The sequence below is a fragment of the Tasmannia lanceolata genome, unplaced genomic scaffold (assembly GCF_043159265.1).
Source record: "Tasmannia lanceolata isolate RefF3 unplaced genomic scaffold, GAP_Taslan_0.1 ptg000023l, whole genome shotgun sequence".
Lineage (NCBI taxonomy): Eukaryota > Viridiplantae > Streptophyta > Magnoliopsida > Canellales > Winteraceae > Tasmannia > Tasmannia lanceolata.
The window spans coordinates 17541440-17553280 of record NW_027518700.1 but is presented as its reverse complement, the minus strand read 5'-3'; positions in this window follow the sequence as shown (position 1 = coordinate 17553280).

Here is an 11841-nt window from a genome sequence, read left to right as displayed (position 1 = left end):
GAGACGTAATCCTGAAGATAACAGTCAAATCATCATTCACGTAATCACATCAAATGTGCAAGTCCTTTCTCCAAGTCCACATCTACTGAGTTGATTCCTACGGGAGGTGGACATCAACTACCCCCTGGGTTTACTCATGGTATACCTTTCAATAAAGCAGCGTCGGCCCGCAAATGCATTTGCTAAAACCATTTCAAAACTTATTTTGAGAAATCCTTTTTGATAAACATCTTATCAAATCCACCTGGCCAGGTATATTTCTAGGCCTACTGCTCTGACTAAAACCGTAAATGTTATCCTATTAAATAGGTGGAGAATTCTGTGTCGGGTATCACTATTGACCTCTAAGGTTTGTCTAACACTCCAGTACTACCGTCTGGTGACTCCAAGAGAATCAAGGTTAGATAGATAAAAAATGAGAGACTCGCCAACAGACTAATATAACCCCTCAGGTCAAAGGACATGTAAAGGGTCATGTTCAGTAGAATAGCTTAACGTTCTCCTGTCCACAAGCTATTCTAATGTGATCATGTTCAATACACAATCTTATTGTCGTACCCATTCTACCTTGCTTAGGGTCCACTACCCACAAGTGATTAAGATAAGTCACTCCACATCTCGTGCATGTAGGTAAGATAGATGCTAGTTGTTTACAGGAGGAGGTGTCCAACCTCAATCCCAACTAGGAACTACTAAGGTCTGCAAACAACCGGAGTCCCATATCTCTCCCCTTATTACTATGCACATTTAATAGTTTAACTATGTGTTTAAATAGCTTGGGAACTCAAACATATTGACAATGAAATAACCAAATCTTGAGTTTCCCTTAACCCAAAGTGATTAAGTAAATTAAATATGATTAAAGTACAACTTAAGAACTACTGAAGTGTGGAAGATATTTTGGTAATTTCATCAAAGGACATGAGTGTCATTACTATAGATGAACAAGGGTAGTTTGGTAATTTCTGTTATTGGATACGAGGGTAATTAAAACAAGTCAAGGAGAGAAATGGAATGGTATTTTGGTCATTAGCTAAATGTATGGCAGAGATTGTTGTGAGAGTGACACATGAAAATCCAAGTGTCACTTCTCTTTCAAGCTAGCTTTATCTAAAGCAAATGAGAAGAGAAATTCATTTAAATATTAGAAAATCAAAGAAAAAATGACAGAAAAAGAAATAGGAGAAAAGTTTGGTGAAAGGATTGAATTAGAGAACAAAAGGTGAAGAAATTCCAAGGTAAAAGATTAAAATCCAGAAATTCGCTATTATTCGTAACTGGTTTGGATGTTCTGAGATTTTCAGGCAAGAATTGGCCAAAATATTCAACCTAAAAGTTGTAGATCTTTTTTTGTATATCTAAATTCATATACGGAATGTGGAATTTGGTGAAGTATTGAATAAGTTATGTTACTTATAAGTTTTTGGTTTTAAAATGGAATTAAAATGGTAATTTCCATGTTTTATGGCCATCTCGGATGAGATTTGGCCTGCGGTCTGAACATAAGAATTGTTGGTATTAATATTAGGAATAACGTTTATGTTATTGAATTGTCCCAGTTTTAAGTGTATAAAGAGATACGCTAAGTCATAAATTTCAGTTTACCATGAAACCATCTTTTGAAGAATCAGTTCGAAAAAGTGAGTTTTTCGGCCATCTCCAGCAAGATTTGGCCAGAGGTGTAAAAGCAAGGATGAAACTACGTATAGCGTGAGGGGGCCCACGGCCCCCCCAACGATTTGCAAAAATCGTTAACTTTTATTTTAAGTAATTACTTCTTAATTTCCGCTAGGATTTAAAAAAATCCCAATTTTGTCGAGAATTCATCCCTATAAAATAGGGATATTATCAAAGGAAGTGATTTCCCCCCTAAACCGATAAAATCCCCCGTTAATACTTAAATGCTCGAGGATAAATTCACCCCCCCTTTAACGCTTTACATAGCCTTTAAAACTTAATGAACAACGTTGGGATTTTACTAAAGGGAAGTGATACTCTACTCTCCCTTAACCAATAAAATCCCCTAACCGTTCCAGGATAAATTCACCCCAAACTTAACCAATAAAGTTAAGGGGAATTTCATCCGTCGGATTGGGGAATATCATTATTTCCCTTTATTAAAGGCAAATGTTATCAGCACTACTGTATTTTGATCAGCACTACTGTATTTTGATGATCTCAATCCTCAATCTATTAAAAGTACGGTATGGCCCGCACCATAGGATGATCCAAACCGTCCATTATATCGGCCACACCATAAATAGGTTGTGCCCCAAAAATTATTTCCATGGGTTGATTCTAACCCTCCAAACTATAGAGGGTTAGGATCATTCAGTCCCAAAAATTACTTCTATTTTCTTTTGCTAATTGAATTGGTGTTTTTAAGGTTTCTCAGTAGATTTTTTTAACGCTTCACTCCCCTTTCCTTGAGCACTCAAGAACGGTTTCTGACTTTCTGCGAAAAATTTGCTTGAGTTGGTTGACTTGCTTCAATCTCCATCGTGGAAGAAGAAGGAGAAAAGGTTAGTTCTATTCTTTTCTTCCCCGTATTTATAAGGTTTCTTATTCTTTTATGTTCTTTTTATTTCATTCTTTTCTAGTGTTCTTTCGTCTTCTGATTTCCTGTTTTTTTTAGAGAGGGAGAAGGAGAGAGATTTGAGACTTGAGAGGGCCGATTGAAGTTAGAGGGGTTTGGACTCTGGACCATTAACACCATGTTTGGCAGCATGAAATTTTTTCCCATGGAAAAATAGTAAATAATTTTTTCCCATGAAATTTTTTAGCGCCCCCCCCACCCCCACCCCCCCCCCTCCCCCAAATGACCAATGCATACGAAGTGTAAATTGGTCCGGCCCCCCCAAGTGTAATACAAAGTGTAAATTTACAATAAAAGTGAAAGTTGGTGTAAATATTTTACCAAACAACTCTTATGTTTTATAAAATGTCCAGTTCTAAGTGGATAAAGAGTTATTCAAGCTTAAAGATTTCAGTTTTCATAGAAATCTGTATCTCTCATGTCTATCGGAGATTTGAGTTTTCCGACCAACTCCGGTAGGAGTTGGCCAGAGTAGATAACTGAAAAGTTGTTTTTTAATTTATATATAATAACTTTTCTGTTTAGTTATAAGGTCAGTTCAAAAAGGAATTTGAGTTATGTGTATTTTAAGATTTCAGATTTTAGGTAATAAGGGCAGTTTACTGCCTGATAACTGAAAAGTTGTTCCTTACTTCACATGTAATAATTTTTATGTTTAAGAGATTTTTTTATTTTGACAATTAGGATGTATAAAAGTATTAGTAAAATCCACACTTAAGTTATGTTTTGGGTTTCGAACTATGGTTTTTCGCCTCGAGTAGGTTGTGCATGATACATATGAAATGGAATTGGCATTTATGTAAGACCCCTAATATGTAGGGTGGCAATAAGAGGAGAAAGAAAGAGAATAAAGTGGCAGAAAAGGAAAAAGCGAAGTATTTTCACTTAAGTAACTCAGTAACTTTCCGTGTGCTTATTTTGTTATGCAGACCACATGAATAAAAGATATGATTGATAAGAAAGTTATATATGTATTCCAGTAACTAGCTCGGTAGCTTTTAGTGTGAATATTTTGTTATGCAAACCATATGAATAAAAGATATGATTGATAAGAAAGTTATATATGTATTCTAGTAAGTAACTCGGTAGCTTTCAATGTGCATATTTTGTTATGCAAACCATATGAATAAAAGATATAATTGAGAAGAAAGTTCTATATGTATTCTAGTAAGCGATTCAATACCATTCAGTGTGCATATTTTGTTATGCAAATTAGGCGAATAAAATACATGATTGATAAGAAAGTTATATATGTATTCCACTAAGTGATTCGGGACCTTTCCGTGTGCATATTTTGTTATGCAAACCAAGTGAATAAAAGACATAGTTGATAAGAAAGTTATGTATGTATTCCATTAAGTAACTCAGTACCTTTCCGTGAGCATATTTTGTTATACAAACCAAGTGAATAAAAGACTTGATTGATAAGAAAAGTTATATATGTATTCCAATAAGTGGCTCAGTAACTTTTCGTACTCTGAAATTTGTAGTAATTTGAGAGGTAAAATTAAAATAGTAAAGCATGTCTATTTATATTGGTAAATCCAAATAAACTTCTATGGATTAAAAACTTATGCTTTCTTCTATGATGCATATTGCAAATAGCATGTTCCAAGTACTTAGACATTACATGATTCATTGACAATTAGAAATTCTATTATTGATTATATTGAGAATCCAATTCTTGTAATGCAATGTGAAATATTGTCAATGATTTGATTATTCGTCGCCTTGGCTGGGTCTTCCAGTAAGGTGTCATCTGATTATTGGTCGCCTTGAATGGGTCATCCAGTAAGGTGTCATCTGATTATTGGTCGCGTTAACTGGGTCCTCCAGTAAGGTGTCATCTGATTATTGGTCACCTTGACTGGGTCTTCCAGTAAGGTGTCATCTGATTATCCTCGCCATAAGGGCATTGGGGATCGTGGCTTGTGCAAGTCCTCTGTTATTATTTGTGGACCCATTAAGATGTGGTTGTGTGTAAGATATGATCTTTGATTATCAATGATTGATTCTTTATGTGACTAACTCTTTGAGAAGAATCATGTTATAATGTGTTTAATGCATACTATTATATGTGATACATAACATATTTCGATGTGGTAATATGGTAATGTGGTGATGTGTTTGATGTGATTTATGAATATTAATGATGATTCTCTATGTGAAAGAGTCTAATGAGATTATCTGTATGTGCCTTTGATTTTTCATGTGCTAAACACTTTTTTGGGGAAAATTATATGATGGTGTGATTAAAGTCAACTAGCTAGTATATGTGATACATAACTTATTTCGAATGTAGTTTTATGTACGATAAGACTCTTGAATATTAATGATTGATTTGTTATATGAGTGTCTCAGATGGTATTTTCTATATGTATTACCTACAAGCTTTATGTTTATGTACTCGATGTTCTAGTTATATAACTATGTGTGCCTATTGACTTTGAATATAAAACACAAGACATATCTTGAATATTGATTCTATATGTGAATAATCAGATAAGATTTTCTATGTAAATGTCTTTGATTTGCCATGTGTTTCCTATGAAAACTTAGAGAAAGTGCATTCGTAATGGGTTTTCAGCAATCTAGTTTATGTGACACGTGACTTGTGATTTGCTCATTTAGAATGACTCTTTGGATATTAGACCTGAACCTTTAAGTATTGGTAAATAAATATGAATAATGAATCTAAACTTTGAACCATTGTTTATTATGTTTAACTCAGTAGAAAATTGAACATTGGATATGAATCTTTGAAAGTATAACAGAAAATTATTACAGATAATATGTATATGATACAAACTAGTAACAAATTATGATACACTACTAGATTATTATTTTGCTTGCTGGCTATTTGCTAATGTGCTCAATGTGGCACATTTCAGATCTAGAGTAGTTTCCCATTTGTGAGCTTTGCTGATGCAGTGAGAGTGTGAGTGAGAGAGATGCTGGAAAAGGCTTATGTGAGAGATGAACAGATCATCACAGCATGTATTAACATCCTCCACAAGCTCGCTCAGCTCCTCATAGAAGAGGAAAGCGTAGGCGGGGAAGAATTCATGAGCCTTTTCACCTTCAGGAAGGCTGAGCTATATGTTGTTTGATCTTAAACTAGATTTCCTTTGTGCTTCTTGCGTTGTAAATGGATATACCAAGAGACCATAGATTTCATCAATGGAAAAACCATGTGCACTAATGTAAACAAGGTTTTTGTCTATGTTACATTTTTTGTTGAGAAGCAAAATCCCACATGTTTTATGTAAACAGCAAGGGGTTATTGATTCATAACTATTATCTGCTATGGCATTGATATAAGGCAATGGAAAAATCCCAGGAGTAGGCATTAATACATGTGGATTTTCCTAAATGGTGCAATAAATGCAAAGTTGAGCTGTTTGTGCATGTCTGGCTTAGGCCCTTATACTGACAACCAAAGATTTATGAATGGTACAAGAAGAGGTCCTTCACGGTGCAAGAAAAGAGGCAGGATTCCAACATTTCGGCATTGAGCAAAGGTCAATCAACCTAAGGCCCTTGTATTGGCAACCTTATAAATTTTAATTTTTCTGTGGCTATAAATATAGGCTACTGAAATTCACTAACTTGCTCTGTATGTTATTAGTTAACCAGCTGTAAAAGGTTTTTACAATTCCCAAAAAACTCTCAGAAGTCAAATTTGAAAAGAGAAGACAAGATGTGTTAGCGCAATCATCAAAAACATGGTAGTGGTATGAGGAACTTGGTATACAGAACACTTTAGGCTCACAGAACACTTTTAGTATCCAGAAAAAGTTTAATTCCAATAAAATTGTTCCTTACAAAAAGTTTTACAATAAAAATTCCCCGTGTAAAGAAAACACATGACAAAGGAAAGAAACAAAAACACCATATACAGAATAGTTTCTGAACAGACCAACACTTCACTTAATGCTTCTTAAGTCTTAACATGATCACTGATACAAGGAACTTGGTCACGTCATTCTGAATACCATCATGCCCACTGCAAACCTTTGGTAACTTTCTCAACATAATCATTCGTAGGAGGAAAGTCATCATGTCATCCTGATCCTCATCAAGTCTCTTACAGAGCTCATGTAACCTTCTTCTTGTTCGATACTTGAATCCAAGTTCAAATGGAAGAGAACAAAATCCTGTAATAAACTGACGCTTGCCGCGAGTTGCGCATATGTCTAGCAGTTCTTCTAGAGATACAGAAGCCTCTCCAAGAAAAGCATCACCATATGGCTCTCTAGCTCTAATTCTTCCACAGCCGATAATAACCAATATATAAATTGAAGCTTTATACATACTCTATCTAGCTCTCCTTGAAATCCCAAAATGAAACGGCTCTCAGTGGTATGGAGTTCGGCAGCCTTTTGTAACAGCACTGGGAGTATTTGTTCAGCCATTGCAATCTAAAGAGAAAAGAAGAGAAATGAAAATATGAGTAGGAAAAAATGATTTTGAGAAAAATCCCCCTTGAAATATAAAAGACAGGCAAAGCCTCTCAACAATGAAATCCAGCAAAAAAAGTAAATCAATTACTTGCAGAAGTCAGAGCAATCCCAGATCAGAAATTTGAGATTAACAAGAAAAACCCACAGTTAAAACACTAAAATTTCCAAATTTAAAACATATAAAGGGTCCAAAGATTACAATTAGAGCTGAGCCACAGTCCAAAGACTACAATAAAAAATACCCAGAATCATAGATGAGCCACAGTCCAAAGAGGGGTTTAGGGTAAAAGTTGGGTGGTTTAAGCAGATCGGCAATATTAAATGATAATTAAAATTAATGGGTTGATCACTAAAAACTTGCAGAAGAATCCTTAAAACATTAAAACTGAAAAAAGAAAAAAGAAACATAGGGAGAGAGAGGGAGAGGGAGAGAGATTTACAGTTAGAGTAATGAACTTCTCTACTTCTATTCTCAGTTTTCTTCTTCTCTTCTCTTCTCTGTTGAATTTTCTCTTTTTTTTCGTCGATTTGTATTGTATGGTTACTCTCTTCTTCTTCTCTATTTATAGCTTCTCTTGTTTCCTTTTCTGTTCCTCCCTAACCTCCAACGGTCTGTATTTCAATTTTAGAAAGAAAAGTAGCTTATAAAAGGATACGATAGGAAATAAGGAAAACAATTTTGCGGGTCACTTTTCTGCAGAGTTTGTCTTATTGATTTAATTCATCTGAGGTGGCTGTTCTCTCGTGCAAAAGTCAACCGTGAAATGCTTTTCGACAATTCCCATAGCAAATCCATCTTAATACGCACATGTTGGGACCCTGGCTGTACATCTAGTCCGAGTCCGACTCTTATTGAAAATACTGGGCCACTCTTTGATGGGCTTGGGTTTCTTGGGACCCACCCCATCAAAACAATGAGCTACAAGGGTGGGCCCTCCTGGTCAGTTGTCATGTTATGAGTTTGGGTGGATTTGCTCGGACCCACCATATGAAAACATGGTGTAAAATGATGCGACATGGTGGGCCCACGGATGGGGTGAAATCTGGGCCAAACCTATGCATGGGTTTGGATGAAGATGGTGGGCCCTACCATGTCAAAACATGACATGTAAAATGGTGGGACCCACCAAAATGATGGCCCTCATGTTAATTAGGTGGTTCTCCCTATCATGGCCTACTCGTTAGAGGATCCATTTGAGCGATAAAGTGTTACTGATCTGAAGAGCAACTAATGCCCCAACAGTTGGGTTGCCTAGACAAGAGTTGCTCACTGTCAAATCCAATGGATGTATCTCTCTTCTTTCCAGTCTCATCATGCTAGGTAACATAGCTCCAGTGGTAGACTCGGTCACTAAAAGGTACACAAGCAGGGGCTTGCCTGAAGGGAGGTACAAATATTGAAGGATTGATAGGCATTGTTTTCTTCTCAAATGTCTTCCATCTTTTGTCCCATTGCGTATGCCTCTTCTTTAATAGTTTGAAGATAGGTTTGCCGATAGTAGTGAAGTTTGCGATCAAACGACTCACGTACTGAACTTGTCTCAAGAATCTTCTTATTTCCTTTTCTCTCGGAGGTGGGGGCAATTTCTTGAATAGCCTTGATTTTAGATGGGTCCACCGCAATATCACTCACTGACCATGAATTCTAGGAGCTTGTCCAATGTTACACCAAAGATGCAATTTTGAGGATTCAGTAGATGTTGATATTTCCATATTCTTTTGAAGTACCTTCATAGAGCTGTTGTATGACTGGCTCTATTTTTTAACTTCACAATCATGCATCGACATACATCATTACCTCATTGTGCTTCATGTCATGTAGTAGGGCAGCTCTAGCATTCTTCAAATCGAAGGGTTATGTTGTGATGCAGGAGCATCTCTTGGGCACTTCACATCAGCCCTAGATTGCTCATTGGTCTAGGATTAACTTGTTTTCTACATTCCCGGCATGCAGGATAGTCTAGTAGGGGTATATTTTGTTTTTACCATGTAAGGGCAGCCTATATAAGCCCATTTTCCTCTCATTTGAAACTGGTTTTTGAAATTGAATTGAATATGACTTTGATCCTAGTTCTAAGTTTTGGATGGGATTCCTCTTCTTTGCTAGAAGAAGAATTTTGCAACGTAATCTTTGGAATTTGAAAGATTACAAGCTGAATTTTCAGCTTTTCTTCTCAAATCCCAACCTCTTCTTCCTTGTTTTCAAGGATTGGCATCAAGATTCATCGATTTGACATCCCTGTGTTGAATCTACATCCAATTTTTTAAATAAAATCTAAAAAAGCAAAATCTACAACAATCAGATCGACTCTGCTGCACCAAAGTGTTATCAAAGGTGGATCGTAGAAATTTCTTAATTTCTACAATCGTTAGGCAAAAATTTGCAGAATTCTTTCGGATCTCACGACTGAGCTCTAGATCTACTAAACTACTTCAATATCCATGGTGAAAAGAACTTCTTTGGTCGACATGCAAGAGGAAATTAGAATTCGATCTCAGTATTTAAGGGAAATTTGAGCAAATACTGTCACGATTCTATGAATCCATTATGTTGCTTGTGAATTTTTTTAGGGATAAGCGGGGGTTAGGCGGACTCCTACCAGTATATTTAATAAAGAAAGATGATACAATAGAAGGAACAAGACCACTGCCCAATCTTTAGAACAATGTCTAAGGAGAAGGGCAGAATATTTAGGGTAATGATGCCTTTGAAGACAAACTCAAAACAAGCAAGAGAAAAAAAATACATGAGCTGGATTTGTGCAATTTGAGGGACTTAGGAGACACCTAATCCCTAGAGGAAGACCTCTTACTCGGGTGAAGCCTTGTTTAGTGTGATCCATGAGATCTAGCATCTTCTGGCTATACTTCCTTATTCTCTGGTTTTTCCTCAACTCTTGAACCATTGGGGGTTGACTCGTTAATTTCATTGGGAAGGAAGATAGCCCTCTTGTCGGCGAAGATAGGAAGAAGAGGGAAGTAAGTTTTCCTCTTTTTTTTTCTTTTGGACTTTTTCCCATGACTCATTGCATGTGAATTCCCCATTGCCGTTGCATGCTCGTAAGTAGTTCTTAGTCTTTTTCTGAATTTTTATGAATCTCCAGTGGAGTGAAATATTGAGAAGAGAATTGCTATTCCCAAGACTCATTTGAGATCATTCTAATAAGATTAATCTTTTCAATGTGCATTTTCTCCTGTTGAAATTGTTGAGCCAATAAGCTTGACGACTTGATGAATTTCATCTCTTGAAACCTAAAATGCTCAGTCATTTCCAGATCTAAGAAGCAATTGAGGAAGTTGTGATTCTTTAAGACTTTCATCTGCACTTCGTTTAATTTTTCATAACCAAATTTGATTTCAGATAGAGAATCGTGAGAACTAATTTCAGAACCTCAGCATTTTCTGCATGTTTCCTCTTTCATAGACTTTGGCCAATAGTCTACATGAATGTTGCTTCCGACAAGGTTTTGAGTCCATGTGATTTTAAGTTCATTGAAGAAGTTTAAGAGGAATTGCGTATTATTCCTTTCAATTGGGAATTTGGGCTGAAAATCGTCTCTTTATTTCTGTCATTTTCATCCTATTTTTTCATTATTATTGTTACTGCTGCTACTGGTTTTTTTAATTTGATGACATTGACATTATGAACATAGAAGTTATCTTGGCAACAATTATATCACTGACAGGTTCAACATACGCAATAACATGTTATCTTTGTATGAATAGATAAAACACATGTAATGAGGACAAAATAAAGACTATAAGTAACTGTGTTTTCTTTGTTTTTTCTGGAAATGTGTAGTTGTTTTTTTGGGTGCCTATTTGTTGATGCCTTGTAGTTTTTTCAGGCCCTATTTGCTTTGGATTTTGAGAATCAAATGTAAGTCCAAAACTAATTATTTGACTCAAATTTTATTTTATATTGAGTCCAACAATCAGTTTGAACTCATAATTGGTTCTCAAGATCCAAAACAAGCAGGGGCGAAGCAATTCTAGACCTTAGTAGAGACATTTGTCATGAGGAGAGAGTTGTTCTACAACTTGGATGAAGATGATATTTTCTGCAGTGGCAGGCGAATCTGTCCAAATTCTATATGTCATACATATGTAGAAGTGACGATATTATCAAATGGCTGTGACAAATCTTTTTTTTTTTTTTAAATGGTGGCTGTGACAAATCTATTTCTTAACAAGATTCTACATAAAATTTATGCAGGATTTCCACTTTGTCTCCCTCTCAAGATTAAGTATGAAAACTTTAGATCAAAATCTAGGGCTGTTATTGTAGAGTATTTTCAGAATAAAAGTATTTTGAAAAGGTTTTACAGAAGAAAAGTTCATTTTGTTTGTAAAATTGGGTGCTTTTGAAGGGAGGTGAAAAGTGCTTTGTGGGAATAGCCCACATTGGAAACTAAAGAAGTTGGAGAGGAGTATATAAAGCTTCTCCTACTTCTTCCTCTTGCTTTGTTGCACAATGGGTTTTGGCAAGTGCTGGACCATCGGACGTAAGCGTGGCGTTGGCAGTGCGTTGTAGGGCCACCAACGCTTTTTGGTGCACTATGCACTTCGTACGACACATCATTGTGTGGAGCGATTGGAGCGCTTTTTCTTTTTCTTTTTCTTTTTTTTTTTGTGATTTTATCGGTCACAATCTAATGGCTACATGGGAGGATGGAGGTTTTACCCAAACCAACAGTCACTCCAGGATCATTCTAGACCGTAGAATCGCTATTGGGTGAGATCTAAAGTTCAAATAAGTAGTAGCCCATCATGATTGGATGT